This window comes from Muntiacus reevesi, chromosome 22 (genome assembly GCF_963930625.1).
Source record: "Muntiacus reevesi chromosome 22, mMunRee1.1, whole genome shotgun sequence".
In the NCBI taxonomy this organism is placed as follows: Eukaryota; Metazoa; Chordata; class Mammalia; order Artiodactyla; family Cervidae; genus Muntiacus; species Muntiacus reevesi.
In genome coordinates, this window is record NC_089270.1 from 30,513,380 (window position 1) to 30,537,765 (window position 24,386).

The following is a 24,386-nucleotide window of genomic DNA, read 5'->3' on the forward strand; positions in this document are numbered from 1 at the left end:
TATATCTCCGATGAAAAAATTATGCCAGTCACTAAACACAGAATAGAAAAGCACTGCAAGTTAAATCAAGACTCCTAATGAAACATGGTATAAGTGTGTAAGTCTTAATACATCTGTGTGTGTGTATAATTTCTTTTTTTCAATCACTGTTTAGGGAGATGAATCAAAATGGTAAAACACCAATTTCTAGGATATCAGATATTCTCTTAACATTAGCTAAGCTAAAAATAACAGTCTATATTTGTTTATGGCACTGTCCTTTTCCTGGTAATTTTACTAGCTTTAAATTGAGAAACATTAATTGTAGGGTGACTACAAATAGTTACAAAGAGATAACAGATCTCTAGAGCATGACATTCACATATATTCCATTTCTTAAAAGATCCTTTTTAGCCCTATTAATAAGTGAAGCAATAAAGGTGAGTAAAATATCCTGAACTAATAACAGGAATTTAGATCGAGTTATTTAAAATATATTGGCTATAAACTGGTATGCTACAAATTTTAAAAGTCTAGTTTGAAACCCTTCTTGGGCTTCCTTACAAGGAATATCTTTACAAATTTGTGAACAGGTCTGTGGTTCATAAAATTAATTTTGAGAGGTGAGTGGCTCCAACAGTAAAGAATCTGCCTGCAATGCAGAAGACCTGGGTTTGATCCCTGGGTCGGGAAGATCCGTTGCAGAAGGGAGTGGCAACCCACTCCAGTATTCTTGCCTGGAGAATTCCATGGACAGAGGAGTTTGACAGGCCATAGTCCATGAACTTGCAAGAATTAGACACAACTGCATGACTAATACACACACCATAAGAACATCTGGCTTTTGTCACTTATTCACTTTGGATAATGGTTTGGTTCCATGTCTTTAGGTGTAAACACTCATTATATATTTAAGCCACCATTTTCAGAAACACATTTCCTCTTAAGCAGACTAGATGGTTCTATGTGGCAAGAGGCAGAATCAGTCTAAGTGTCTCTCACAAACCTCTCAAGTCTGCCTGTCTGGAGGTGTAAGAGAGCCTCTTCCCACTAGGATCCTGCACTTGTGTAACAGAGAGACATTTATCTCTGCAGGAAATGGAAGAATTTGTTCAAAGTTCAGGCAAATATAGTATTGTGGTGTTTTCTCTGGGGTCAGTGGTCACAAACTTCACAGAAGAAAAGGTCAATCGCATTGCCTCAGTCCTCACCCAGATTCTAGAGAAGGTTAGTTCAAAGTCCAATCCTGGTGAGAAGCCACTTTGCAAACTGGAGAGAATGTGTAGCTAATAGTACTCTTTTCAGATGAAAGTTGTAACTCATCCTTTGCTGAGCAGAACTAGTACCACCTTTAAGTAAAAATATCTCAAAACATTCAAATGTATATGTGGCACATTTTACCATTTGCCTCCTGAGTCTTCACATTATTATGAAAATACATCTCTTTAGGAAATCACTTATTTTCAACAAAAGAGAGATGAAAATGTTAAGATTCTAGTAACTTTTTATTGTTTGAAATCTTATGACTTGTACTGATTCGTTCCAAAAGTCCTCATGTGTCAGCTCCAAGGTGCAGGGAAAGATAGGTAACACATAGAGAGGAATCACACTCAAGAATATTCTTTATTTCTCTAGGCTTTATTTAGACTTCGAAGTGTAGTTGGTTTAGAAATAGAAGCCTAATCTTTCTAAATTGAACTTTATATAGTTAAAATAATAAAAAATCCTAATACTATTGTCAGTGTTTATTTTCTTCTCTATTGCATTCGATTAAATTTGTTTATTCTAGATTTCTACTCTTCATATATTCCCATTCATGAAATACCCTGTCTTTACATTTTTATACTAAAGTACATAAAATTTTATAATTGTACTAATTAGGCCTGTTAATTTTAGCTGTTCTATTAAAAAAGTTTGCTACCTGTTAGTATTTAATCTGAAATTCTTCATGCAGAGTTTCAAAAAGAAAACATTATGTAACAAAAAATTAGCATCCTAATGAACAGTTGTTGCTTGAACCACAAAAGACACAGGGATTCTTGGCCTCTGGAGAAGAATTCAATCCGGGGCCAGGGACGAGGCTTCATAGCTCAGAGCTTTTGTGTAATAAAGTTTTATTAAAGTATAAAAGAGATAGAGAAAACTTCTGACATAGACATCAGAAGGGGGCAGAAAGAGTGCCCCCCTGCTATTCTTTAGTCGGATGCTATATAGCTACCAGCAGACTGCTAATTAGAGAAAGGCAATGCCTCAAAATTCAGAGACTGGCACCAGTCCCCTCACTCACAACATGCATTTTGTGATGGGCACCAGGTGACCCATAAACGTCATAAAACGATTGACATGAATCTTGAAGAAAGGCAGGTTTCCAAGTAAATATAGAGTTCCATTAACATAGATTAGGAGCGCAATGTATGAGTAGAACATACTGGTTTGTCAAGTTTGTTCTGAGTCTTAGGCAAACCGACTTGAAGACAAGAATAGTCTTGTCTTCAAGACAAGACAAGTCTAGGGTAAATACTTAGTTCGTTAACATAGCTTAAGACAAACATTTCCAAACAATGCTTAAGAAAAACGCATTGGTTAGCTCTAGGTTTGAGAGACGTTAAGTTCAGGTGAAGCCAGGTGTCATCATGGCAACACAGAATTTTAAGAGAAATCTCTTGTTAAATTTGTATGGAGAAGGGGGAAAAATCTAACACTTGTATGTTTCCTCCTGCCACTTAAAGTGAAAGTGAAGTCACTCAGTTGTGTCCGACTCTTTGGGACCCCAAGGACTGTAGCCCCAGGCTCTACTGTCCATGGGAATTTCCAGGCAAGAATACTGGAGTGAGTTGCCATTTCCTTCTCCAGGGGATCTTCCCAACCCGGAGGTTGAACCTGGGTCTCCCTCTTTTAGGCAGATGCTTTTACTATCTGAGTCACCAGGGAAGTCAGTCCTGCTACTTAAGAGAGAGATAAAATACGTCTGACACTTGCAGCCTATTTCCCGTGTTTAGAGACTCCTGGCCTTCCTGCCTGTTACCCTCTCACTAACAAGATACTTCATTAAATAATAGAGTATAAGCAAATCCTCTATCTCATCCCCCCTTAAATACCAAACTGACAGTATCTATATAACATTGAAATGGGCTAGAATAGCATGATTTAAGAAAACTAACAAAAGAAATGTTTTAACAGCTTTTCTTTAGTCCCCATAAACACACTTATTAAAGTAAGTTTTACCTCTAGTGACTTTTTAATATGCTGTCTAGGTTGGTCATAACTTTCCTTCTGTCAGGCGAGTGTATGCTTCTCGGTTCTTTGTCTCGTCACAATAAAAATTTGGAGTGACGGACATTAAAGCCTCCTCGGCGGGTCACAGCTCTCGGGTCTTGGACAGACCGTGTTATAGCGCTCAGGTCTCGAATGGACCATGTTATAGCTCTTAAATAAATCAGAGTTACATCTCAGTGTTATAGCTCTATTTTATTTAGATAACAGCAGGAAAATCCATCTTCGAGGCGTGAGGGCACGTCGATCCAAAGACGCAAAGAGACGAGCACCCCATTGTGTAGGAGAAAGAGAGCGAAGAGGGCTTTGGCTCCTCTTTTTATAAGTTTCTCTGTCCCTGGGCCTGTCTTATGTAAATTGGGCCAGCCAGGAGTGTAGTCTGTTTTACCTGAGGTTCTCACCCCGGTCCTCGGACCTTCCTTCCAAGAACCTTCCTTTGTTCTATTTTCGTGGGCTTTTCCTTCCAGGTCTTTTAGCCACTGCCATTCTGGACTCCTTTTCCCTATTCTAACTACCTAACACTTCCAAGGAGTAAGCATCTTTTAATTTCATTGCTGCAATCACCATCTGCAGTGACTTCGGAGCCCAGAAAAATAAAGTCAGTCACTGTTTCCACTGTTTCCCCAAAGGTCCATCTAGTCAAGGCGAGGGTGTTTTCAGTGGTCATGTATGGATGTGAGAGTTGGACTATAAAGAAAGCTGAGCGCAGAAGAACTGAGGCTTTTGAACTGTGGTGTTGGAGAAGACTCTTGAGAGTCCCTTGGACTGCAAGGAGATCCAACCAGTCCATCCTAAAGGAGATCAGTCCTGGGTGTTCATTGGAAGGACTGATGCTGAAGCTGAAACTCCAATACTTTGGCCACCTCATGCGAAGAACTGACTCATTGGAAAAGACCCTGATGCTGGGAAAGATTGAGGGCAGGAGGAGAAATGGACAACAGAAGATGAGATGGTTGGATGGCATCATTGACTTGATGGACATGAGTTTGACTAAACTCTGGGAGTTGGTGATGGACAGGGAGGCCTGGAGTACTGCGGTTCATGGGGTTGCAAAGAGTTGGACATGACTGAGCGACTGAACTGAACTGAACTAGTGATTTAAGAAGCACAGATTCAATAAATGATTCAAACAACCTAAAAAAAGAGAGAGAGAGACAGAAAGAAAGAAAATGAGAGGAAAAGAAAGGACAGAAGGAAGTGAGGGAAGGGAAAAACACAGCAAATCAGTCAAAAAGCAGATAATAAAAATTTAAAGCTAATTATATTTTTGGAAAATATTACATTTGAAACTTAAGAGTTCAGATGCCCTCATGACAAGTAAATTTACATAGTAATCATGTTTGTTTTAATGCCTTTTAACGCTCACATTCTGTCTAAACTCGTCCTGTGTTTTTTTCTATTTTTCACTTACAGTGGCACTTTCGAAGACCTTCCAAAAAAAGTAAACAGTTTTACTTAATCTCAATATTTGCAAACTACCTCTCTTGTATTGATATGTTCCTCTTCAACTTTTAGTTCTCTGAAACTAAACGGCTCATACATACAGTAAAGCGTCTGTCTGCAACGCAGGAGACCCGGGTTCTATCCCTGGGTTGGGAAGATCCCCTGGAGAAGGAAATAGCAGTCCACTCCAGCACTCTTGCCTGGAAAATCCCATAGATGGAGAAGCCTGGTAGGCTACTGTCCATGGGGTCGCAAAGAGTCAGACACAACTGAGCCACTTCACTGTCACTTTCACTTTCTCAACCAGCTCAGGAAGTAGGACCGGCTACAAGTACATGTGAGCGGGGTTACCCACACAGAAGAAAGGAGAGTTTGTGCGCCACCTGTCGGTCATGCGGGGCAGAGCAGGATGATCTGAACAGAATTTAGAGGACTTGCATGGCTGAGATGTTAAGTCCCTCTGTCTGTTAACGCCCCCAGATAATTTCTGATGGCACTAGTGATGCTCTGCTCCGGCCATGCCTGCTTTCCTGTCTGGGACGTGCCTCACTCCTTGGAGCCAATACGTGTGGAACAAAAGAGTCAGCATTTTAGGCAACTATAGTGAAAAAAAAAAAAAAAATCACCTTTATCCTGTCTCATCAGATTTTCCTCCACTGGATCTTCATCCTGTTAGGTACAGAGAACTGCAGCTCTGCTTAGAATAAAATCCTAGTTGATAAAGTATTATGCTATCTTGATCACAATCGCAAATTAAACTAAAGAATAAGATGAAAGTGAAAAATATTTCGTATTGTCCCATTTGGGAGTTGAAGTACAGAATTGACTCCAAGAAAGCAGGGGCTATCTGAAGCTGTGGAATACAACCAACATGTCTTGGAGCTTATCAGGGAAGGAACCAAACTGTGCTTTTCTCTCATTTAGCAATTCCTCTCAAAATATAAAGGAATAAGGAAGAAATTTATGCTCATGACCCTCTCTACTCAATTGCATTTTTATGCACGAGAGTAATTGGCATTCATACCAGTTATAAAATATCTGAAAATATCTTTTATTACCTCCTGCTGTTTCATAATCTGATCTTTGAGGTGTTATTCAATGCTCAAGTTCTCACTTTACTTAAACTCTCTTCTTTTGGATTGTGTGTAATGCCTAATTACATTGTAAGTCCGTCATTTTAATGTATTTTCCCCTAATGTTGTGCAAGTTGTTGTTAAGTCACATTTTTCATCTTGCTTTCAGTGTTTGCTCCAAATGTGAATAGATACCATATTTTAAAATGTATTTCCAGGTTATCCCAGACTCAATTGTTTTTATTCAGACACAAAACTCGGAGCATAGTTATAACATTCCACGCACATTACTGAAACATGAAAGTCAGGAGGTAGGAGAGAAGGTACACTCAGATGGAATATTGTGCTGCTTCTCTAGAAGAGCTAGCCTGTGAAAACCACCTGCTAAAAGCCTAGAGACAACCTTTCCTAGACAAAGAAACCAATGTATTCGTTTCCAAAGGAAAGACATTCAATATTTGCCATGCATGCATTCTGAAAAGTCACCCTTGTGGTCCATTTTCCACTCCCACCCATATTCCAGTCCAAAGATTTTTGTTTAGATACATATTCAAGTCATAATTTTCTTTCTTTTTTTTTTTAATATTATTTTATTAGTTGGAGGCCAATCACTTCACAACATTTCAGTGGGTTTTGTCATACATTGACATGAATCAGCCATAGAGTTACACGTATTCCTCATCCCGATCCCCCCTCCCACCTCCCTCTCCACCCGACTCCTCAGGGTCCTCCCAGTGCACCAGGCCTGAGCACTTGTCTCATGCATCCCACCTGGGCTGGGGATCTGTTTCACCATAGATAATATACATGCTGTTCTTTCAAAACATCCCACCCTCACGTTCTCCCCCAGAGTTCAAAAGTCTGTTCTGTACATCTCTGTCTCTTTTTCTGTTTTGCATATAGGGTTATCGCTACCATCTATCTAAATTCCATATATATGTGTTAGTATACTGTAATGTTCTTTATCTTTCTGGCTTACTTCACTCTGTATACTGGGCTCCAGTTTCATCCTTCTCATTAGAACTGATTCAAATGAATTCTTTTTAATGGCTGAGTAATATTCCATGGTGTATATGTACCACAGCTTCCTTATCCATTCATCTGCTGATGGGCATCTAGGTTGCTTCCATGTCCTGGCTATTATAAACAGTGCTGCGATGAACATTGGGGTGCACGTGTCTCTTTCAGATCTGGATTCCTCAGTGTGTATGCCCAGAAGTGGTATTGCTGGGTCATATGGCAGTTCTATTTCCAGTTTTTTAAGAAATCTCCACACTGTTTTCCATAGTGGCTGTACTAGTTTGCATTCCCACCAACAGTGTAAGAGGGTTCCCTTTTCTCCACACCCTCTCCAGCATTTATTGCTTGTAGACTTTTGGATAGCAGCCATCCTGACTGGCGTGTAATGGTACCTCATTGTGGTTTTGATTTGCATTTCTCTGATAATGAGTGATGTTGAGCATCTTTTCATGTGTTTGTTAGCCATCTGTATGTCTTCTTTGGAGAAATGTGTGTTTAGTTCTTTGGCCCATTTTTTGATTGGGTCGTTTATTTTTCTGGAATTGAGCTTCAGGAGTTGCTTGTATATTTTTGAGATTAATCCTTTGTCTGTTTCCTCATTTGTTATTATTTTCTCCCAATCTGAGGGCTGTCTTTTCACCTTGCTTATAGTTTCCTTTGTTGTGCAAAAGCTTTTAAGTTTCATTAGGTCCCATTTGTTTATTTTTGCTTTTATTTTCAATATTCTGGGAGGTGGGTCATAGAAGATCTTGCTGTGATTTATGTCGGAGAGTGTTTTGCCTATGTTCTCCTCTAGGAGTTTTATAGTTTCTGGTCTTACATTTAGATCTTTAATCCATTTTGAGTTTATTTTTGTGTATGGTGTTAGGAAGTGTTCTAGTTTCATTCTTTTATAAGTGGTTGACCAGTTTTCCCAGCACCACTTGTTAAAGAGATTGTCTTTTTTCCATTGTATATCCTTGCCTCCTTTGTCAAAGATAAGGTGTCCATAGGTTCGTGGATTTATCTCGGGGCTTTCTATTCTGTTCCATTGATCTATATTTCTGTCTTTGTGCCAGTACCATACTGTCTTGATGATTGTGGCTTTGTAGTAGAGTCTGAAGTCAGGCAGGTTGATTCCTCCAGTTCCATTCTTCTTTCTCAAGATTACTTTAGCTATTCGAGGTTTTTTGTATTTCCATACAAATTGTGAAATTATTTGTTCTAGTTCTGTGAAAAATACCGTTGGTAGCTTGATAGGGATTGCATTGAATCTATAGATTGCTTTGGGTAGAATAGCCATTTTGACAATATTGATTCTTCCAATCCATGAACACGGTATGTTTCTTCAACTGTTTGTGTCCTCTTTGATTTCTTTCATCAGTGTTTTATAGTTTTCTATGTATAGGTCTTTTGTTTCTTTAGGTAGATATACTCCTAAGTATTTTATTCTTTTTGTTGCAATGGTGAATGGTATTGTTTCCTTAATTTCTCTTTCTGTTTTTTCATTGTTAGTATATAGGAATGCAAGGGATTTCTGTGTATTAATTTTATATCCTGCAACTTTACTATATTCATTAATTAGCTCTAGTAATTTTCTGGAAGAGTCTTTAGGGATTTCTATGTAGAGGATCATGTCATCTGCAAACAGCGAGAGTTTCACTTCTTCTTTTCCTATCTGGATTCCTTTTACTTCTTTTTCTGCTCTGATTGCTGTGGCCAAAACTTCCAACACTATGTTGAATAGTAGTGGTGAGAGTGGGCATCCTTGTCTTGTTCCTGATTTCAGAGGAAATGCTTTCAATTTTTCACCATTGAGGGTGATGCTTGCTGTGGGTTTGTCATATATAGCTTTTATTATGTTGAGGTATGTTCCTTCTATTCCTGCTTTCTGGAGAGTTTTAATCATAAATGAGTGTTGAGTTTTGTCAAAGGCTTTCTCTGCATCTATTGAGATAATCATATGGTTTTTATTTTTCAATTTGTTAATGTGGTGTATTACGTTGATTGATTTGCAGATGTTAAAGAATCCTTGCATTCCTGGGATAAAGCCCACTTGGTCATGGTGTATGATTTTTTTAATATGTTGTTGGATTCTGTTTGCTAGAATTTTGTTAAGGATTTTTGCATCTATGTTCATCAGTGATATTGGCCTGTAGTTTTCTTTTTTTGTGGCATCTTTGTCTGGTTTTGGAATTAGGGTGATGGTGGCCTCATAGAATGAGTTTGGAAGTTTACCTTCTTCTGCAATTTTCTGGAAGAGTTTGAGTAAGATGGGTGTTAGCTCTTCTCTAAATTTTTGGTAGAATTCAGCTGTGAAGCCATCTGGTCCTGGGCTTTTGTTTACTGGAAGATTTCTGATTACAGTTTCGATTTCCTTGCTTGTGATGTCTCTGTTAAGATCTTCTATTTCCTCCTGGTTCAGTTTTGGAAAGTTATACTTTTCTAAGAATTTGTCCATTTCATCCAAGTTGTCCATTTTATTGGCATAGAGCTGCTGGTAGTAGTCTCTTATGATCCTTTGGATTTCAGTGTTGTCTGTTGTGATCTCACCCTTTTCATTTCTTATTTTGTTAATTTAGTTCTTCTCTCTTTGTTTCTTAATGAGTCTTTCTAATGGTTTGTCAATTTTGTTTATTTTTTCAAAAAACCAGCTTTTAGCTTTGTTGATTTTTGCTATGGTCTCTTTAGTTTCTTTTGCATTTATTTCTGCCCTAATTTTTAAGATTTCTTTCCTTCTGCTAACCCTGGGGTTCTTCATTTCTTCCTTCTCTAATTGCTTTAGGTGTAGAGTTAGGTTATTTATTTGGCTTTTTTCTTGTTTCTTGATGTGCGCCTGTAATGCTATGAACCTTCCCCTTAGCACTGCTTTTACAGTGTCCCATAGGTTTTGGGTTGTTGTGTTTTCATTTTCATTCATTTCTATACATACTCTGATTTCTTTTTTGATTTCTTCTATGATTTGTTGGTTATTCAGAAGCGTGTTATTTAGCCTCCATATGTTGGAATTTTTAACAATTTTTTTTCCTGTAATTGAGACCTAATCTTACTGCACTGTGGTCAGAAAAGATGACTGGAATGATTTCAATTTTTTTGAATTCTCCAAGACCAGATTTATGGCCCAGGATGTGATCTATTCTGGAGAAGGTTCTGTGTGCACTTGAGAAGAAGGTGAAGTTGATTGTTTTGGGGTGAAATGTCCTATAGATATCAATTAGGTCTAGCTGGTCCATTGTATCATTTAAGGTTTGTGTTTCTTTGTTGATTTTCTGTTTAGTTGATCTATCCATAGTTGTGAGTGGGGTATTAAAGTCTTCCACTATTATTGTGTTACTATTAATTTCCTCTTTCATACTCGTTAGTGTTTGCCGTACATATTGCGGTGCTCCTATGTTGGGTGCATATATATTTATAATTGTTATATCTTCTTCTTGGATTGATCCTTTGATCATTATGTAGTGTCCTTCTTTGTCTCTTTTCACAGACTTTATTTGAAAGTCTATTTTATCTGATATGAGTATTGCGACTCCTGCTTTCTTTTCGTCTCCGTTTGTGTGAAATATTTTTTCCAGCCCTTCACTTTCAGTCTGTATGTGTCCCTTGTTTTGAGGTGGGTCTCTTGTAGACAGCATATATAGGGGTCTTGTTTTTGTATCCATTCAGCCAATCTTTGTCTTTTGGTTGGGGCATTCAACCCATTTACATTTAAGGTAATTATTGATAGGTGTGGTCCCGTTGTCATTTACTTTGTTGTTTTGGGTTCACGTTTATACAACCTTTCTGCATTTCCTGTCTAGAGAAGATCCTTTAGCATTTGTTGAAGAGGTGGTTTGGTGGTGCTGAATTCTCTCAGCTTTTGCTTGTCTGTAAAGCTTTTGAATTCTCCTTCATATCTGAATGAGATCCTTGCTGGGTACAGTAGTCTAGGTTGTAGGTTATTCTCTTTCATTACTTTCAGTATGTCCTGCCATTCCCTTCTGGCCTGGAGGGTTTCTATTGATAGATCAGCTGTTATCCTTATAGGAATCCCTTTGTGTGTTATTTGTTGTTTCTCCCTTGCTGCTTTTAGTATTTGTTCTTTGTGTTTGATCTTTGTTAATTTGATTAATATGTGTCTTGGGGTGTTTCGTCTTGGGTTTATCCTGTTTGGGACTCTCTGGGTTTCTTGGACTTGGGTGGCTATTTCCTTCCCCATTTTAGGGAAGTTTTCAGCTATTATCTCCTTGAGTATTTTCTCATGGCCTTTCTTTTTGTCTTCTTCTTCTGGGACTCCTATGATTCGAATGTTGGGGCGTTTCACATTGTCCCAGAGGTCCCTGAGGTTGTCCTCATTTCTTTTGATTCTCTTTTCTTTTTTCCTCTCTGCTTCATTTATTTCCACCATTTTATCTTGTACCTCACTTATCCTATCTTCTGTCTCCGTTATTCTACTCTTTGTTCCCTCCAGAGTGTTTTTGATCTCATTCATTGCATTATTCATTTTTAATTGACTCTTTTTTATTTCTTCTAGATCTTTATTAAACATTTCTTGCATCTTTTCAATCTTTGTCTCCAGGCTATTTATCTGTACCTCCATTTTGCTTTCAAGATTTTGGATCATTTTTATTATCATTATTCTAAATTCTTTTTCAGGTAGATTCCCTATCTCCTCCTCTTTTGTTTGACTTGGTGGACTTTTTTCATGTTCCTTTACCTGTTGGGTATTTCTCTGCCTTTTCCTCTTGTTTAGATTGCTGTGCCTGGAGTGGGCTTTCTGTATTCTGGAGGTCTGTGTTTCCTTTTTATTGTGGAGGTTTTACCCAGTGGGTGGGGTTGGACGATTGGCTTGTCAAGGTTTCCTGGTTAGCGAAGCTTGTGTCAGTGTTCTGGTGCGTGGATCTGGATTTCTTCTCTTTGGAGAGCAATGGAGTGCCCAGTAATGAGTTTTGAGATGGGTCTATGTGTTAGGTGTGACCTTGGGCAGTCTGTATGTTGACGTTCAGGGCAATGTTCCTGCGTTGCTGGAGAATTTGCGTGGTATGTCGTGCTCTAAACCTTATTAGCTCTTGGTTGGTGGTTGGTTTCGGTGCAGGTATGGAGTCTTTTGTACGGTCACTTATTACTTAAAGATCCATGTAGTCAGGAGTTTTCTGGTGTTCTCAGGTTTTGGGCTTAAGTCTCCTGCTTCTGGAGTTCAGTTTTATTCTTCCTGTAGTCTCAGGACTTCTCCAACCATACAGCACTGATAATAAAACTTCTAGGTTAATGGTGGAAAGTTTCTCCCCCGTTAGGGATACCCAGAGAGGTTCACCGAGTTACATGGAGAAGAGGAGAGGGAGGAGGGAGATAGAGATGGGCAGGAGGAGAAAGAGGGGGACTCAAGAGGAGAGAGACAGATCTACGAAGTTGTCTGATCCCAGAGTGTTCTCCGTAGCCCAGACACCCACAAAGATTCACAGAATTGGATTGGGAAGAGAAGGGGAAAGGAGGAAATAGAGGTGTTCTGAGGTAGAAAACAGAGTCAAGATTGGGAGAGAATAATCAACACACTCCTGCATAAAAATGGGAGCTGAATATTGGATTCTTAAATGTTCACAATTTATATCATATACTGAAAAACAAAAATTAAAAATCTAGAGTAGAGGTTAGATTCTTAAAAATACTATATTAAAAACAAAAACCAAAACACTCAAAAGAAATTTTAGAAATATATATGAAGTTTGGTTTAAAACTAGGGCTTCTCTTCTTCTTTTTTTTTCTCTTTCTTCTGTAAGGTTATAGTGTATTGAAAATGAAAATTAAGGCGTAGTAAAAGGAGTGCTAGAGGGCTTTAAAAGAAATAAGAGAAAAAGAAAAAGAGAAAATAGAAGAGAAGAAGAAAAAAGAAAAGAAAAAAAAAAGAAGAAGAAAAATAAAAGAAAGAGAAAAAAAATTGTTTTGCCTAATTAAAAAAATCATAAAAATCCATGAAAATGAAAGCTAGGAGTAATGGGGGAGTAATAGGGAATTTTTAAAGGAAAATAAAAGAGAACCAAGAAAAAAGAAAAAAAAAATTTTTTTTTCCTTACTTAAAAAAAAAAAAGAAAAGAAAAGAAAAAGAAAAAATATATCTAGGAATTTCTCTGGAGCTGTTGCGGTCAGTGTGGGTTCAGCTCAGCTTCAGATAGTTCCTCGTTCCAGCTTACACTTCTGGATATCTACAGGCCTTCCGGTGTAGTCAGTCGGTGGTTTCTTCAGGGATTTTAATCTGTTGCACCGGTCCCTTCTGAAGCGGTTCCCTTTGTTTATTTGGGTTCTGTTGCCGGTCTCTTCCGCGCCTAATTTCCGCCCTGACCCAGGGGGCGGAGGTGGATTCTTATTCAGGTAGCTAGTTCCGTCGCGCTGCGGGGAGGGGCTGTGCGGGGAGGGGCTGTGCGGGGAGGGACCTGTGCTCCAGGGAGAGGCTTGCGCTCTTTTCTCGGTCTGCGCTGCTCAGGCTCCGGGCTGCTCTGTATGGAGCGCGCCACGGTGCGCGCGGCTCCAGCCCTCGGGCGATTCACAAAACCGCGGCACACAAAGCCGGGTCCGTGCTCCGTCCCCACGCCGCCCGAGCGGCCCAGGCAGCCAGGCGCCTGACGGGCGCTCTCTCCCCGGGTGCGGCGCGTCTTCTGCCCCTGCGCGGTCCCAGTCTCAGTCCCCGCCGGCGCCAGTCGGGCGCGCGCGCCCTCTGCCCTCCGCGTCTCCAGCCCCAGTTCCCGCCGGCGCCGGCGCCGGCGCCCTCCGTCTCGCCACGACCCTCCCGGCGGACTTCGGCCGCCCAGAATCTCGGTCCCTTTGTTCTGCGAACGGCCGGCACTGTGTTCGGGCCGGTTAATTTTCTCTCTCTTGCTCTCCCACAGTTCAAGCTGGGAGCTCACAAAAGCTCCCTCCGATTGTCCTCAGGGCGCTCAGGCCCGGACCCTGCCCCAAGTAATGCCGCCCGCTCCTCTCCGTTCCGCCCCCACTTGCTGGTGGTGGATGCCGGCGTCTGGGGTACTTTTCTGCTGGGAGTTGCTTTTAGGCTCGTAATCTGTGGGTTTTATTTATTGTATCCCTCCCAGTCAGATTCAAACTCTGAGATTCCAACACTTCCCCCAGGCCCGCCAGTGCGAGGGTTTCCCGGTGTCTGGGAACGTCCTCTATTAAGTCCCTTCCCGGGACGGATCTCCGTCCTTAGCTCTTTTGTCTCGCTTTGTATCTTTTATATTTTGTCCTACCTCCTTTCGAAGACAACGGGCTGCTTTTCTGGGCGCCTGATGACCTCAGCTAGCGATCAGAAGTTGTTTTGTGAAGTTTGCTCTGCGTTCAGTTATTCTTTTGATGAATTTCTAGGAGAGAAAGTGGTCTCTCCGTCCTACTCCTCTGCCATCTTGGCTCCTCCCCCCATAATTTCTTAACATTGTAAATTTCATCAAGAGCAGGAAAGGGATTTAAGGAGCTTCAGCAGGCCTTATTATGATATTTTGTTTTTCAGAAATGATGATCCTGATGTCTAATTGTTTTGCTATTACCAAGTTGTTAATTGCTGATAATTTAGTTCATTTTACTAAATATCAGATTGCTAAATTCTATAATTTTAAAAAGTTCTACTTCTCTTTATTAAAGGCTTATAATTTTCTTGTTGATTTGAAAGCACTGCTGTAAAAATTATAAATACACTTAGAATATTCCAAGAAAATACTTGAAATTATTTTCCAATGCCTTAACATGAATCCTAAACTTAATTCTAAGTCTGAAATTATCTGAGTATAAAAGTGTTTCATGTACAGTGTATACATATAATGTATTTATATTCCATTTCTTTTTACTTAAAAGAATTAAGGAATACAAGGACTATGCTTAAATACATACACATAGCAACTTCGAGTACTCATAATATTCTAACATAACAATCATGAAGAAGTAGGGTACTGCTGTATTCTTCAGTCGCTAAGGCATGTCCCACTCTTGACCTCATGGGCTACAGCATGGGGCTTCTCTCTCCTTCCCTATCTCCTGGAGTTTGCTCAGATTCATGTCCATTGAGTAGGTGATGCTATCTAATCATTTCATCTTCTGTAGCTCCCTTCTCCTCCTGCCTTCAATCATTCCCAGCATCAGGGTCTTTTCCATTGAGTCAGCTCTTTGCATCAGGTAGCCAAAGTATTGGAGCTTCAGCTTCAGTATCAATTCTTCCAATGACTATTCAGAATTGATTTCCTTCAGGACTGACTTGTTTAATCTCCTTGCTGTAAAAAGGACTCTCAAGAGTCTTCACCACCACAGTTCAAAAGCATCAATTCTTTGGTACTCAGCTTTATTTATGGTCCAATTCTCACATCTATACATGACTCTGGAAGAATCATAGTTTGGCTAAATGGATCTTTGTCAGCAAAGTAATGTCTCTGCTTTTTAATATATCTAGGTTTGTCATAGCTTTTCTTCCAAGGAGCAATTGTCTTTTAATTTCATGACTGTACTCACCATCTGCAGTGATTCTGAAGCCCAAGAAAATAAAGCTTCTCACTGTTTCCATTGTTTCCCGTCTATTTGCCATGAAGTGATGGGACGGGATCTTCCCTTGGGCTTCCCCTGTGGCTCAGCTGGTAAAGAATCCGCCTGCAATGCAGGAGACCTGGGTTCATTCCCTGGGTTAGGAAGATCCCCTAGAGAAGGGAAAGGCTACGTACTCCAGTATTGTGGCCTGGAGAATTCCATGTGTCACAAAGAGTCAAACACAACTGGGCAACTTTCACTTTTGATATGTCTTCTTGATGGGACTGGATGCCATGATCTTAGTTTTCTGAATGTTGAGCTTCAAGCCAACTTTTTCACTCTCCTCTTTCACTTTCATCAAGAGGCTCTTTAGTTCCTCTTCATTTTCTGCCATAAGGGTGGTGTCATCTGCATATCTGAGGTTATTGATTTTTCTCCTGGCAATCTTGATTCCAGCTTGTGCTTCATCCAGCCCGGCATTTTGCATGATGTGCTCTGCATAGAAGTTGAGTAAACAGGGTGACAGTATACATCCTTGACCTATTCCATTCCCAATTTGGAACCTGTCCATTTTTCCATGTCTGGTTCTAACTGCTACTTCTTGACCTGCATACAGATTTCTCAGGAGGCAGGGAAGATGGTCTGTATTCCCATCTCTAAGAGTTTTGCACAGTTTGTTGTGATCCACACAATGCATGACTTTAGCACAGTTAATGAAGCAGAAGTTTTTCTGGAATTCTCTTGCTTTTCCTATGATACAATGGATGTTGGCAATTTGAATTCTGATTCCTATGCCTTTTCCAGATCCAGCTTGTACATTTGGAAGTTCTCAGTTCACATACTGCTAAAGCCTAGCTTGAAGGATTTTGAGCATAAACTTGCTGGCACGTGAAATGAGCAGACTCGTTTGGTAGTTTGAACATTCTTTGGCATTGCTCTTCTTTGGAATTAAAATGAAAACTGACCTTTTCCAATCCTGTGGCCACTGTTCAGTTTTCCAAATTTCCTGACATATTGAGTGCAGTACTTAATGTTATCATCTCTTAGGATTTTAATTATCTCAGCTGTAATTCCATAACCTCCAGTAGTTTCATTCATAGTAATGCTTCTTAAGGCCCACTTGATGGACTACATCATACTCCAGTATGTCTAGCTCTAAGTTAGTGACCGCACCATTGTGATTATCCAGGTCATTAAGACCTTTTTTAATAGCTCTGTTTATTCTTGGCAACTCTTCTTAATCTTTTCTGCTTCCTTTAGGCCCCCATAATTTCTCACCCTTGTCATACCCATCCTTGAATGAAATATTCCCTCAATATATCCAATGTTTTTGAAGAAATCTCTAATCTTTCCCTTTGTATTGTTTTCTTGTATTTCTTTGCATTTTTCATTTAAGGAGGCCTTCTTATCTCTCTTTGCTATTCTCTGGAACTCTGCATTCAGTTGTATATACCTTTTCCTTTCTCCCTTGCCTTTTGCTTCTCTTGTTTCCTCAGCTATTGCAAAGCCTCCTCAGACAATTTTCCTTCATGCATTTCTTTTTCTTGGTCACTATCTCCTGTACAATGTTATGTATTCTCATCCATAGTTCTTCAAGCACTCTGTCACCTGATCTAATCCCTTGAATCTATTCATCATCTCCACTGAATAATCATAAGGGATTTGACTTAAGTCATACCTGAATGGCATAGTGGCTTCCCTACTGTCTTCAATTTAAGCCTGAATTTTGCAATAAGGAATTCAAGATCTGAGACACAGTCAACTACATGTTTGTTTGTTTGTTTTGCTGACTGTATAGAGCTTTTTCCGTTTGACTTTAAAGAATATAATCAGTCCAATTTTGGTATTGACCATCTGGGAATGTCCATGTGTAGAGTCATTTCTTGGGTTGTTGATAATGGGTCTTTGCTATGACCAGTATGTTCTCTTGACAAGATTCTGTTAGCCTTTGCCCTGCTTCATATTGTAATCCAAGCCCAGATTGCCTGTTATTTCAGGCAGCAGAGTAGAATTAACAGTATGGTCTAGGCTGTTGCAATATATTCTCTTTCAGTCTACTTTCTTCACCTTATATATGTACTTGAGTTTTAAAATAGTATTTGAGTTTAAAATAGTTTGTATACATTTAAATGAATAATTTTTTTTATAATCTTCATTACACATTTATATTAGTATTGTGAAATGAAAATATCTAACTTCCATATTAATAAATAAGAATGTCACAGTCATCAGCAATTTCTGGCCTCCAAATGAGAATGAGGACTCCCAAAATTGTGATCACATGGATGCTGCCACCCCCCACAGTGAGGAACTGATAGAATGCAAGAAGCAAGGTGAGCCAAGAAACAGAATTGCCCCAGATAGCTGAGGTGCATGTGAAAAGAATGAATTCAGGGAGCCCAGAGGCTTGCATCTTCCTGTACATAGAATGCTAAATTCCTTAGCTTGGTACCTGATCTTTGATGTTCAGACTGCCTGATTCCTTTATTTCAAACTTTACACAGACTGCCTTCCTCTCCTGCTTCCTTGGAACAGTTTTCTCAGAGCTCTTTAGATGCTGTCTCCTGGGCTTGGTGTCCTAAACATGTCCACCAAATAAAATAACTCTCTACTTTTAGGTTGTGACTCTATTTTTTAGTTAGAGTTATTTAGTTAACTAGTTATTTAGTTATTTAGTTAGTCTATTTAGTTAAAAAATAGACTCTATTTTTTAGTATTTAGTGGAAATATTTTGAACTTTTTAGGGTTAATTTTCTCCTTCACTGTTTCTTTACAAGATAGTTCTTAATAACAGAGAAGTTCCTAAATTCAAATAAACCAGTATAAATGTTGCAAATATTAAAAATATTAATATGTTAACTAACTTCATTTTAAGATACTGTCTTTTTAATTTTTAGAATTAAGAAAAACAATTTTGGAATTAACTAGAAATCAGGTTAGAATGTGTTTTTAATTTTTAGAATTTACTGCATAAATTATAAGTGACAATTAGTTTCAAAAAATTAAGAAAATTTCATTATCGTAGCATGATGCTCAATGTGCCTGCCCTAAGTAAAATATGCGTATTTGAAACACAGCTACAGAGATAGGTTCCTTGCAGTTATTTTTAGGCCACGCCATACACTGTGGTGTGCAAGTAGTTTCTTCCCTAGCAGTGGAGAAAAACTTAGATCAAGAATCCAGCAAGTAATGCAGATATTCTTAATCTTAAGGAATGTGGAAGAATGGTGTTACACAAGAAACGCCTGGGCCATTTTGCAAGGCTGGTTTAAAGAGCACAGGAGAGAAAGTTACAAAAGGGCTGGGCTACTGTAAAAGTTGCAAATATGTAGTTAAATCAATAAAGTTATAAAGGCAAGTTTTGTCATGTAACTTATTTAATATTAGAGAGACAATAAGCAGTATCAAATATTTCTCTTGACTTTTGACAATAAAAATATAACAACTGACTTAATCCTTTCCTGTTGAAAGAGCTTGCTTTTCCTGGATTCTACTGGCAAATATCCTGGTACTTTGAGTTGGTTTGTATGTCTTTAGACTTTAACCACCACCTTAACAATGCAGCAGTCTGAGTATTGTAATTGAGTCATTAAGTGCTGATATTAAAAACACAAAAACCTTTTAAAAAAAAGCAAAGTTTTTGAGAATTATGAGAGTTTAGATTTTTGCAACTATGAAATTTTTAATAAACATCACATTTATTCCTGTATATTTTAAATAAAAAATAGTTATCCAAAAAAGTGTCTCAATTCAATGAAATAGATTTGTGCCAGAGAAAAGTAGTACTATTTTCCTATATCATCTTAGAGGTAAAGTACCAAGACAGACGTGTTAATGACAGTCTGATATAAAACAGTATGGGGTAAAGAAGACTAATCAAAAACTATTAAAATTTCTGGATGAGGCATAGTCAGTGAATTCAGTTCAGTTCAGTCATTCACTCGTGTTCGACTCTGCGACCCCATGGACTGCAGCATGCCAGGCTTCCCTGTCCATCACCAACTCCCTGAGCTTACCAAAACTCATGTCCATGGAGTTGGTGATGCCATTCAATTAGCAAATAGTGTGATTTACTTATCAATTCTCAACAATAGATGGCAGTAAAGAGAAAAGCTTTCTGAAGAATCTGCCACATTGCTGCAAAGCAGGTTTTTTTTTTTTTTTAAATGAGTAATAAAAATATCTATATTCTATCAGACATGTCAAAAAATATCAGAACCAAGTTTTTCCCCAAGTCCTCTGTTAGATAATAGTGAGAACCAGAAAAAATAGCTTATTAATTTGTCCCAGGGTGATAAGATGTGACCAACTAAAGTAGTATACTTATTAAAAACCCTTAGCTTGCTCGGTAAGACAAGACTCAAGGCCTCACTTCACTGTGTGCAGCAATCTAAAGTTATGTCATAAAAAAATAAACTAATAAATTTATGTCAGAAAGCTTGTTCACTCTCAACCTCTTCCTTACATTACAAAGTTCCCCTCGATATCACTTTCCAGGCCTCAACATCCTAATTATCTGCCCCTGATTTCCCTGTTCTGATGCAGTAGTAAAGCCCTGTCGAAATACTTCACACCCTTCCTGTTAAGAATCAAATTAGCTTTGCTTTGTTGATTTTTCTATTTTATGAGCTTCTGACCATAGTACATGATAAATGGCTATATTTGCTTTGTATCTCCTCCCATTAAGAGGTGGAGGGTGCTTCTCCACCTTTGGAATTTGGCATTGACTAATGACTGAACTGAGCTGAACTGAACTGGAATGACTTGTTCTAAAACTCAACAGCAGAAGCAGAAGTGACCTTGCATGACTTCCAAACCCAGTCCTAGAACTTTTATGCAAGCTGGTCTAGGATTCTGTTATCATGGGAAAAGTCCAAGGCTGTCTGCATAGAGGCCACAGGAAGGTGAGAATCAAGGATTATTGCTAACCTGCCAAACCACAGCCAAGAGAATGATGTCTTCTTGGATCATTCTCCCCCAGCTAAGCTGATGGCTAACTTTATAGTAAAGAATAAGCTCAGGAAATTAATAAAAATGGCATTTCCATGAACCCAGCCCTAACTGCTGATACAGAGGCCATGAACAAATACTATGGTGTTATTTTAACTGTAAGTTTAGGATTGGTTGATTATACAGCAATATATAACAGAGATATTATAATTTAAGAAAACTGATGCATATGTAACACTTTAAATAAACAAGTCTAAGAAATATTAACATAGTTGACGAATGTCAAATTAGAGCAAGGTCCAAAATCTCAAAGACTTCTAGGTTGCTTGTACAAACTCTCAATAATGGTTGAAAAACATCCGTTAAGAAACTCTTATATTTCTATTTCCTCACCACTCCTCACAAAATATAAAATATGTTTAATTTATAATTCATATATTATACATATACTACTGAAGAGTTCAAAGATAAATAGAATGATGAGGATCATTGCTACCCTAAAATCATAATCATTTGACACATTTTTAGGCCTGAGAATTTTCAGATCTGATCCAATGACTAATGAAGAGACTGGGTCCTTTGGAGGAAGAATGGCGTAACATCCTGTGAAAGTGAAGTGAAAGTGTTAATTGCTCAGTCATATCAACACTTTGTGACCTCATGGACTCTACCCCACCAAGCTCCCCTGTCCATGGGATCCTCCAGGCAAGAATACTGGAGTGGGTAGCCATTCCCTTCTCCAGGGGATCTTCCTAACAGAGAGATCAAACCTGAGTCTCCTGCATTGCTGACAGATTTTTTGCCCTCTAAACCACCAAGGAATTCACAATAATGTACTGTAGCCAACTGTCAGGCACCACTGGGATCCAAACCCTGGATCTCCTATTTACTAGACAGGTTCTTCAGCATGTACACTATGACATCACCATCTGAGTCACCAACGGCTTCCCCTCTGGCTCAGATGGTAAATCCTAGTAGGTGTACGTGCTAATGATCCCTAACGATCCCCTCAATTATTTCTCATGAGGACAGTAGTGTCACAGTTACAACCAAGGATCTTCTCAATTACCAAATGGGTAATTGAATAAATACCCTTTGTTGTTGGCACAAACCCAAATTGTATTCCTGGCCTGTGGAAAAAGAGTAGGAAACAAGTAGAAGTACTCTGTATTGGGTTTCTAGGGCTGCTATAACCAATCGCCACAAACTTGGTAGCTTACTTCAGTGTTTGTTGTTCTTTCGTGTCTGACTCTTTGCGACCCCATGGGCTGTAGCCCACCAGGCTCCTCTGTCCATGGAATTCTCCTGGTAAAAGTACTGGAGTGGGTTGCCATTCCCTTCTCCAGGGAATCTTTCAGATCCAGGGATGGAACCTGCATCTCCTGCATTGCAGGCAGATTCTTTACCATCTGAGGCACCAGGGAAGCCATGGCTCAGAGGTAAAGTATACTTTAACAGAAATTTCTCCCTCACAGTTTTGGAAGACAGAAATCTCAAATCAAAGCGTTGCCCTGGTTCATTATTTTTTGATTTTTTGAAAGAATCCATTCATTCCTGTCTGTTGACTACTGAGAGTGCATGCTGTTCCTTGGCTCTGAGACACTATGTTATTTTCCACCATAGACCATTCATCATAGAATAGGCATTAAGCACAAACGTAGGCCAAATTACCCAGCCAGGTCACATCAGACAGCCTCTATCATGATCTACCCCAGGGCCAGCCCCTAGAACAAATTAACAAAATGACTGTCATGATGGCAAGTGAAGCTATACATGAGCCCCAATATATGGACTCCTATTTACCAAACTCACATAACTATGCCCTAACTGAGTGTCAGGAGGATCACATCTGCTAGAGATCTAATTAAACACCGAATTCCTGATATGGCACCAGAGTTTGAGTAGACCAACTGGATACTTGGCCCCTACTTTCTAACTTGGATCTCTTTCACAGTGGCTATTTACCCTGGCAGGAATAGTCACATATACTGGGAATGATTTTATTATCTGCATGAACTCAGCAAAATGGTTACATATCATTAACTTGACATTTTAGCAATTTTAGCAATTCATAAGACTGGGATATATATATAAAAGTGGCATGAGCCACACTAGTTTTCTAATCCCATTAATTGAGTATATTATCCATTTCCCTTTTAGTGTTATTGGATCCCACATTAAATATTAGCTGATGTTATATTTGACACTTTTTTAAACTCTCAATTCTGTTCCACTGACCTATGTGCATATTTATTGCCAGTGTCATACTGTTCTGATTATTATTGCATTGTGACATAATTTGAACAAGAAGTATAATGGGCTTCCTGGTGACTCAGACAGTGAAGTGTCTGTCTGCAATGCTGAAGACCTGGGTTCGATCCCTGGGTTGGGAAGATCCCCTGGAGAAGGAAATGGCAACTCACTCCAGTACTGTTGCCTGGAACATCCCATGGACAGAGGGGCCTGGTAGGCTACAGTCCTTGGGATCGCAGAGTCAGACATGACTGAGCGACTTTACCTTATTTACCTTATAATGCCTCCAACTTTGTTCTTTCTCAGAATTGTTTCAACAGTTCAGGGTGTTCTGTGGCCTATACAAATATTTATATTTTTTCCTATTTGTTTAAACATGCTTTGTAATTAGTATATTAATTGCATTGAAAAAATCACCTTTGCTTAGCATGGACATTTTGACAATATTAATTCTACTCATCCATGTATATATATATATATATATACATATATATATATCATTGTAACTTTTTATGTTTTCTTCTATTTATTTCAAAAAGTCTATAATGTTCAGAACTTTCACTACCTTGGTAAATTTATTTCTAAGTACTTTATTGCTTTTATTTTGAATAAGGTTGTTTCCTTTCATCATTTTAAAAATGTTTTGTTGCTGGTGTATAAAAATACAACTTATTTTTGTATAGTGATTTTTATCCCAACAGTACTCTGAATACATTAATTGTTTCTAACAGTTTTTTGGTGGAGTCTTTGAGTTTCTTATATGTAAGATCGTATCATCCATAAGGGAAGAAAATTTTACTTCTTCCTTTCCAATTTGGATATATTTTATTTCTTTCTCTTGCCTGATTGTTCTGGCTAGGGCATCTATTATTCTATTGAGTAGGGCATGTGCATTATTCCTGATGGAATTTCAGAGGAAAAACTTCCAGCCTTTCATCATTTTGTATGATGCTAGCTGTAGGCTTGTCATGCTAAGTCACTTCAGTTGTGTATGACTCTTTGCAATCCCATGGACTATAGCTCCCCAGGTACCACTCTCCATGGGGTTTTTCAGGAAGGATATTGGAGTGGGTTGCTATGCCCTCCTCCAGGGGATCGTCCCCAAAACCCAGGGATCTAAACTGCATCTCCTGTGCTTCCTGCATTGCAGATGGAGTCTTTACCACTGAGCTGTAAGGGAAGCCCCAGCTGGTCATAGATGGACTTTATTATGTTGATCATATTTTTATATCCAGTTTGTTAAGCATTTTTGTCATGTAGAGTTGTTATGTTTTCCAAATTTGTTCACATATATTAAGATGAGCATATTAATTTTGCTTTTCATTCTCTCAATGACGAGTACCACATTATTGATTTATGTATGTTGACCCATCCTTGAAACCCATAGATAAATTGTTTGATCACGGAACATGATTCAATTTTTGTGCTGTTGAATTTGATTGGCTAATTTTACATCTACATTCATCAAAGATCCTGGTTTGTAATTTTGTACTCAAATTTTGTTTGTCTGATAAAATCTTGATCTCTCTTTTATTTCTGAAGGGCATCATTTTCACATAAAATTATTGGGGTTATAATGTTTCTTCTTTCAGAACTTTGAATAGAAGCCAACTTTGTCTTGGTCTGGAGTTTCTTCATTAGTTTTCTTCTTTAGTTTCTTCATTAGTTTCTATCATTACTGACTTTTTCAGTCAGTAATATCCCTGTGTATGCATGCTATATAACTTCGGTCATGTCCAAATCTGTATACCCTGTGGACCATAGCCCTCTAGACTCCTCTGTCCGTGTGATTCTCCAGGAAAGTATACTGGAATGGGTTGTCATGCCTTCCCTCAGGGGATCTTTCTGACCTAGGGATCAAACCATATCTTAAGTCTCCTACACTGACAGGAGGGTTCTTTGCCATTAGCGCCACCTGGGAAGCCTGAATATCCCTATAGGGTT

General features: G+C 38.8%; 1 pseudogene; it reads left to right on the forward strand.

Moving 5' to 3' along the window:
- LOC136152739 (UDP-glucuronosyltransferase 2A3-like) overlaps positions 1–20,788 on the forward strand; it is a 34,601-nt pseudogene extending 13,813 nt beyond the window's left edge.
- Positions 20,789–24,386: the final 3,598 nt, after the last annotated feature.